Genomic DNA, 9,102 nt, shown 5'->3' with positions numbered 1-9,102 from the left:
ATTTGTGGCTGGCTGACTGGTGTTCAGTTCTGTAAGTAAGTATTTTCAAGGGTGTGTCTAAGTGTTTTCAATCACCCAATGTGTTTTGTATTTTGTCCCAAAGGTACCCATGACATTACATTTCTGAACAAAGAGTCTTTTGTATGATATAGTGTGTAGTGTGCAGGAGCAAGTGTGTTGCAGAATTGGAACTAAAGTGCAAAGCAGAGCTTTTGGTTAAGGTATGGTTACACTGTGTTTAAGGTATAGTAACAAAAGCTTGAAGTTTTGGTACTTTGGTCTAAGCATGTGTCTACAGGGCTCAAGCAATAGGCAAACACTATAATGACACTGATTGGGTGGAATGTAGAGAACAGGGCAGGGAGAGAGAAACCTGTTTGTTGTCTCTTTCTTTTCTCCTCCATCTATTCATCTCTCTCTCTCTCCCGCCATTCGCATCCCTCTTTCATAGCTTTTCTCAGAGCTACTAAATGAGCATGCTCCGCTGCCCTGCTGGGCAGCCATGGCCTACTGGTTAGGGCTTCAGGCTTGAAACTGAAGGGTTGCCGGTTCGATCCCCGAAAAACATGGGTGGGGGAAGTGTCTCTCATCCACCGCTGAAGTGGCCTTGAGCAAGGCACCTAACCCCTCACTGCTACCCCAAGCACCACTGTAGCAAGGCTGTGTGCTTCACCTCACTGTGTGCTCTGTGTGTTTCACTAATTCACAGATGGGATAAATGCAAAGACCAAATTCCTTGTATATAAGTATAATTGGCCTATAAACCTGATTTACATTTACATGCTGCAGTTCAATTGGTTCTGGGCAAAGCATCGTGCCAACAGTTTCTGAGGAGTTCCTCAGTACTACAAGCATTATAGAGAAATCACATGTTTATTTAGCATCAAGGACCTCTGCACAAATACACACACACACACACACACACAAACACGCATGCACACACCACACACTCCGCACACGCACACACGCCGCACACACCACACATGCCGCACACACACACTTTCGGTAACATTTTACTTAAAAGTATCTACATAAGAGCGACATGACAAAAACCGAATGACACTCGACAAGCGAGTGACAGAAGTGTTATGTTGTTATCTTGTTTATAATGTTTATGATACGTTTGTGACAGTGTCATGTCACTCTTATGTAGATACCTTCAAGTAAAGTGTAACCACGCTTTCCTTCACAAACGTCCTGAGGGGCATGAGCTCCAGAAGTGGCTCACTGACTTTGGGAATATGAGACACTGTAACGAGATGTGATGATGCGTCACTGACTTTGGGAATATGAGACACTGTAACGAGATGTGATGATGTGTGTTCTGTCTCAGAACTGTTTGTGCTGGTGTTCAGATCTGTGTATGTCTCTCTCTCTCTCTGTATCTATCTCTATCTCTCGCTCTCTTTCACACACACATACACATTCGCGCACACACACACAGGCATAGTGCACACACACACACACACACATACACACACACACACACACAAACACACACACAAGTTATCAAATTTCTTTGCTTTTTCCAAAGAAAATATATTGTATATTTGATTGTTATATTGTATACTGTATGTGTGTGTGTGTTTGGGGCAGTTGGTCATGTGTATTCATAGACCCTGTCAACTGCAAAAACAAACATGTGCGTTCCTTAGGCATTTCCGGAGGTATAGAGAACATTGAGCTAATGGTAACTTGGGGACAAAAGACAAGTTTTATGTTTGTAAATCCTTTAGGAATGGATTGAATATTTCTATGTATAGGCCTATACTAAGGCAATGATCAGATGATGTTCAGTAAGCTAATGAGTGTTCATACCTTGAGGACTGAGTGTGAATAAATGGCGAATAAGTGTTGCATTTTGATAGGTTGTGTTTGAAAAACAAAATCAAGTTACTTCCTGTTAGAATTTTGTGTGTTAGGTAGAATATTGTGTGTGATCTTTTGCAAAAGTGTTTCATGAAATTGAAAACTAAGTCAAAGGCTGAGAAATAGTGTACGGTTTTGCCGATTTCGTGTGGGGTTATGATGTTTCAGTGACATGTTTAAAAGATTAAAATGCAACTAGCATTCCTTTGGAAGAAGGGAGGATCTGCACCACACAAGCCCTCTGTCCACATCTCAGACACTGCTCCAATCTCAGACCTGCTGTCACCACCATAGATATATATAGAACACTATATATATCTATGGTCACCACCGCGCTGTGTCGTTCCAATTCACATACTACTTACATACCTAATATGAGTGCACAAGTCAATGCACTATATATTAAAAGGATATAGGAAAAGGATACTAAAAGGAATCAGCTGGTGATATACATATATATATATATATATATATATATATATATATATATATATATATATATGTATTCTTTTAATTTCTTGGGAGACTTGGTTTCCAGCTTGATGGAGGCCTAATCGGCTGATCTTTGTAGACCAACAGCTCCCTCTACTGGTAAAACCTAACTTCCCCTTCTCTTCCCAAGGATAGTAGCCTGACGAGCCAGACCCACATTAAAATGTAGGGTCTGGGCACTCATCGTTCGCAGTGCTCAGTCCGAGGGGCGGGATAATCGGTTGTCTTTCAAATTCTCTCTGCACGCAATAGGACAGCGCTATGAGTCCCATGCGTTTTCCCACCAGCGGAGCTAGTTGACTAGTTCAAACTTTTGCCCACTTAAAAAAAACTTAACTCGTGTCAGACGTCTGTTCGCCAACAGCAACATCCATCTTCTTTGTTTTTTTAAGGTAGCAGGGAATTCAAGCCAAACCGTTGCAACTCTGCCATGAATCATTATGTTAAGCCCGCCTAACGACTACACGATTTGATTGGCCTGATAGAAGTTTAATTTTTCGAGCTCACAAGCCAACGGAGAGTTGCTAGACTAGCCCTGGCAGCAAATGTAATTTGCTGTTGCTATATAGGGTGCGTCTAGATTTCTAGGCTACAAGGATAGTCCTTGATTTTGGAAAATGATTATTCAAATTTGAGCTTAACAGCCAATCAATTGCACTCCTTTTTCCCATGTTCCTGTATTTATGTTGCAGGTAGATGTGGCCTCTGTGCCTTTAATCTATCAAAGATATTTCACCCGATCTCTGCAATTTATTGTAAACTGTAAACTGTGCATTGTCTCTCAGAATATGATTCTCCTCTCACAGCACAAAGGGGAGTTATTGAAAATTGTTCAGAAATGACGGTCCTCATCACAGCAAAGTTGAAGCAACATCCATCTGAAAACACTGTGTTGACCAGTACCTCATGCAGTGGATGGGAGGTGTTAATGCTAGATTTTTTGCATCATTCAATTCAACAACCATCTCTGGGCTCAAGTTCCAAACACAGAGCCAACTCTTTTAACGCCAGCTCTCTGCAGAACTTTCTTCACCTAATTGAGTGTCAATGGCCGTAAATTTCAGACTAGTGGTGACCAAAGAATGTCATTGATTGATTGATAGATTGATTGAGAATATTGATCCTGTGTAGAAATGACTGGCCTCAAAGATAAATCTAGCTCCGCAGAGAATGTGCTGGAGATGAAAAACACATCAGGATTGAGATCATAACTTAAAGATAAAGAATAAAGATGCAGTAGTTTTATTCAATACAGGTGTGTAGGCCTACATTTACCGATTCTGGTAACACATAAGAGTGATGTAGCAGTGAAATACTTTGTCTATTATTTTATTTAATTTTTGTGGTGAATTTCATCAAATCAATGCATTGATTTGATGAAATTCACCACAAAAATTAAATAAAATAATACTAGTGGATACTGTAAGGGGTAAGCCGCTATTATTTTCCTCCGATAGAAACGGCATTAATTATTTATTTAAAAGTGTTGTTCTTGAATAGAAATCACCTGAAAACAATGTCATGATCTTTTATAAGTATGATTTAATCACTTGTAACCTTGTTTTAGCGAATGTGTAAGAGAAACCAATAACTTTAGCGTTCATAGTGTCTTAATAGACTGAGTACAGTTGAGATGTGTACAGTTGAGACACCTTAAATATCTCGCTTGCACAGCAAGCCCAAGTTGTGATTTTTGCAATGCACATGCGTATTAGTGCCTTCTTAACTAACTAACTAACTAAACTAACTAACTAGACACATCACACAGTGTAGTATTATACCAACATCACACAGTGCCACTCCACATCCCTTTCTGCTATTGCCAATAGTGAATCCCATGCTCAAAGACCAAAACTAAGAAGGAAGGGTTAAAGAAAAACAAGAAACAAAGCACATAACAATAGCCACTACCTTCCATGGTGCCACATGTGTGAGTGTGTGTGCATGCATGTGTGTGTGTGTGTGTGTGTGTGTGTGTGTGTGTGTGTGTGCGTGTGCATGCAGGCATCATGTGTGCTTGTGTGTGTGTTCTTACATGCGTGAGTGCAGTTTATATAACGACAAATTATCATGCCAAAGAAATGTTAACACATTCTCTCTCTTGTCTTCCATTGTTAATTTCCAGAACTACAAGAGCACAGTGGAAAGGTGAGTGATCTGCCTCCTGTCTCTCTTATCTGTGGTTCTGAGCACAAACCCACAGCAGCACTGACTCCTGAATGTTATTCCAGAGCCCAGTGCACACTGCAGGATCCAGAGAGGGTTTCAGGAGCTCTGATCAATTTGGCTGAGTCTGTAATGTATCTGTATGGTGTATTTCTCTCTGCAGCTCCTGTGGTTCTGGTTCCCAACACTGCAAGTTCTCGTCTCATCCTGTCTGAGGAGCTGGTCAGTGTGAGACTTAGTGATGAAAAACAGCAGCTTCCTGATAACCTAGAGAGATTTGATGACTGGTACAGTGTGCTGTGCTCTGAAGGCTTTAACTCAGGGACTCAATGCTGGGATGTGGAGGTTGGGGAGAACACATGGTGGCATGTGGGTGTGATGGAAGAGTCCCTCCAGAGGAAGGGTTACTATTTCTCTGAGATTGAAAGTTGGTACGTGGAGTATGAGGATGGAGGACGGTCTCCACCACAGCCCTCCACTCTCCTCACAGTGAAGCAGAAACTCCAGAAGATCAGAGTGCAGCTGGATTGGGACAGAGGATTCCTGTCATTCTTTGACCCTGATAATAACACACACCTACACACTCTTACACACATTTTCACTGAGATCGTGTTTCCCTATTTGAATATTGGCTGTGGTTTCTCTCCTCTGAGGATCTTACCAGTGAACACTTCAGTAACTGTACAGCACAATTATGTCAGGACCCAAAAGTAAGTATGTCAAGAAACACATACAAATGCAAAACCTGGACCCTCTGTAACTGATACACACACACACACGCATGCATGCACGCACACACACGCACACACACACACACACACACACACACACACACACACACACACACACACACACACACATATGAAACACAAGTGTACACACACATAAATAAAGATGCAATATAAAAGACGGACTATGTATTACTCAGAATAACATAATACATAGATGCCCAAAATGCCCGACCACAAGGCTCGATAGTTGGTAGTTTGACTATGCCCAATCTGTTAGAATGACAGGGCAACTACTTCACATATTCCCTCTTGCCCAACTAAGGACAGCAATAGATCTACAAGGAACAATAGTACTCACCCGAAGAGTGCTGTGAATTGGGCAATGGACATTTGATCAGTTAGCTGAAAGCATCTGAGAAAAGTTTGGTCTGGCTCCAGTTGGGGCAACTTTGATCTCATCTGTAAGTTGGTTCCAGAGCTGAACTGCATAACAACTAAACGCTGCTTCACCATGTTTAGTTCAAACAGTAGGTTTTACTAACAAGTATTTCTCCTGAGACCTGAGAGGTCTGGAAGGTGTGTACTGCTGAAGCATGTCTGCTAGGTAATTTGGTCCCATTCCATTTAGTGATTTATAAACAAGCAGAAGCGCTTTAAAGTCAATTCTGTGACTTACTGGAAGCCAATGCAGGGACTTAAATATTGGAGTAATGTGGTCAATTCTTTTAGTTTTCCTGAGAACCCTAGACGATGCATTTTGTATCTTCTGGAGCTGTTTGATAGTCTTTTAAGGACAAATGGAGATATATTGATGGTACATTGTGAAACACTTGTTAGTTGCCTGAGGAAGAGCCAGGGGCTCGAAACGTTGCACGCATAATAAAAAACCTTTCATGGGAGCTTTAAGGTGTGCAGATCACTCTCTTTTACTTTTGGAGTCTTTCCTCTGATCCAGCACCCATCCGAAATGGTGAAAAGGGATGTGCTCGGTCACACGTCTACTACAAGTCTTTAGGAAGACCTGTGAAAAGCCCATTGCAGTAGTCCTCTAAGGCAACACTTTTGTGTCAAGGAGAGTGGCAATCCTAAGTCTTTCCTCCTTTTTTATCAAATATAATTACTTCAGTTTTTTCTTTGTTCAGCTGAAGAACATTTTGAGACATCCAGGTGTTGATTTGTTCTGTACACTGACAGAGATTCAAGGGGACCATAGTCGTTTGGCGACAGAGCTAAGTAAGTTTGTGTGTCATCTGCTATGATATGAAATCAAATTATTTTGGATGATTTGTCCAAGTGGGAGCATAGGTTGAATAATAGTGGCCCCAAGATCGACCACTGGGGAACACCACAGGTCAAGGACGTTGGTGTTGAGGTACAGTTTCCGATGGCAACAAAGAAGCTCCTTTCTTGTAGATATGATTTGAGCCAGTTGATAACTATGCATGTAAATCTAACCAACACTTTAAAAAAATAGAGGTTGACAGAACTCCGATTTTCTAAGCAACGTGTTGCATTTGGTTTTTTGACTTTTCCTTACTTAAAGTGTAACTCCAACGAAAATTGACCCCAGGGACTTTTACTGCATTAAAGCACATCAAATAAGCCGTGGAGACAATATTTTTCGTTGATCAACCACTACAGAGCTTGCTCCGGTATACGCTATAGCCCCAAATCGCAAACAGTGGATAGGGCCATGAGCGAAACGCTTCCTAAATAGCATTGTTAACCAGTGATATAGTTCACAAAAGCACCAAAACTTGTCAGTAGCTTGCTCAGGGTCTCTACATAAAACAAATCTCCAACAACGTAGTTAGCGCACCCGGAGTTTATTACAGAAGACTTACCAACTGTCCCCCTACCAGCTCCTGGTTGAGTTTACAAAAAAAATTGAGTTCTGCCCACTCAAGTTTTTGGAGTGTTACATAGAAATTTTGAGTTCTACCAACACAGGTTTTTCAGTTTCACCTTTAATTTCTGAGTTCTACCAACTTAGTTTTATGAGTTTTATGAGTTTGAGATATAGATGTTGTTCCCAGAATGCCATAGCTCCAGTCAACATATTCTTAAAGATATATATAAAGCCTTACTGAAATGTAATCTTGAAATAAAACACAACTAAGTGACACTAAAGGCTATACTGTTCTACTGTTGTCATATTGTCATGTAGGCTAATTGTTTATTGGTGCCACAAACCATCAAGTAGATGATCATCCACACCAACTTAATCCTGTGCATAGGGCTTATAGAATTACTTGTGCTGGTGGCAGGAACACAACTTGTGCACAGCTTAGTTGTGCAGTGATAATGAGAGTATAAACTTCCTTTTTATAATATAAGGTCCAAGAACCTTCACTTTATTAGGCGAAGATCAAATCCATCCTGCTGGTTTAGTACAATTCTAAGGGCCCAGCAATGACAGGGGCCCCGGGAGAGCCCCCTCCCCAATAATACTATACTATTGGGGGGCCCACAATTACTGTCGGTCATACGGCCCAAATTCTCCAGCAGCGCCACCACAGACACATAATGCAAGTAACCATTGAGTGTTGAACTTTGTGACACCACCAGGGGGGCAGATCAATACTAATATCAACATAAAAGCAGACCACAGGCTACAGACAACAACAGGACAACTAAATCCTCCAACAACCCCACACAACAACAATACACACACCACGCATCTGTATTGTATAAAATAGCAAAGTGCAGTATCTACAGTATAGTACCAGTATCAATAGTAAAGTGCAATATCACCAGTGACATTGTAATATTATACCAAAGTGCAGCATTATCACACAGAAAGGATCTAATTATTTTCCCTATAACTTATTCAACAGCTAATACTGGTAGGAACGAATGATTTGCGAGCCTGGTTGGTTTAAAAGGACAGCACCCTATACCTTCTGCCTGATGCAGCACCTGATACGCCTAGAATAGGGGATGGAACCCCTCACCGCAAATTGCTTGATGGTACTTTGAATAGTACTCAGAATAGCATGTATGGGTTTGGGTGCAGTAGTCTTACAACTGTCTCATTCTACTTTACCTGTTCATCTCACCTGTCATTCTCTGACCCTGATTTAAACCCTGTGTCTATCTACACCCTCTCAGAGACATGTTCGCTGAGAGACAGTTCCCATACTCTGGGCTGTAATCTCTCTCCTCTGTGAATCTCTCAGTGAAGGCTTCTGTAAGAGCACTTAGAGCTGATCGTGTCTGTATGAAGCATGACTGACCTGCAGAGAGAAAAAAGAAAACTAAACAGACAAGTGTATCCTGCCTTGGTTCCCCGCGATGCAAACGGTAAAAGTAACGTGTATCATTGCTCATTGCCAGAGTCTCTTGCAGAGACAATTCAAATTGTGCTTTCGCGAGGACTCTGGACTTCCAGGGTATTATATCACTGTTTTGGACCTCAAAGATCATCCCAGCAAGACACACTCCCAACAGGACCACTGAAAACATGGAGCAAACACAACTGAAACAGTAAGTCACCCAACATGGAGCAGACAAAAGTAGTATGTTGACATGTTCATATACAATAGCACAGCTGTCTCAATCTGCAATGTCATGCAACACATCATATTTACCACAGAAAGTCAACAGTGCCCCCTGCTGACAAGTATGGAGTAGTGCCTGCAGGAATGACATCGGGAAACACAAACCTACAGACACATATGCTGATAGCTGAAGTGACAAAAGTAATTTCCCAATAAAATACCTCTGTGTTATTTTATTGTCTGTATCCACATATTTACATATCAAATGTATGAATAAAAAATAACCCGTTTTCCATTACTCAAAATGTTTCCTGTAATCCAAAGTATTCAATTATATCTATCAT

This window comes from Alosa alosa, chromosome 3, assembly GCF_017589495.1.
Source record: "Alosa alosa isolate M-15738 ecotype Scorff River chromosome 3, AALO_Geno_1.1, whole genome shotgun sequence".
NCBI lineage: Eukaryota > Metazoa > Chordata > Actinopteri > Clupeiformes > Clupeidae > Alosa > Alosa alosa.
The sequence above is the reverse complement of the archived record's forward strand: the minus strand, read 5'-3'. Positions refer to the sequence as shown.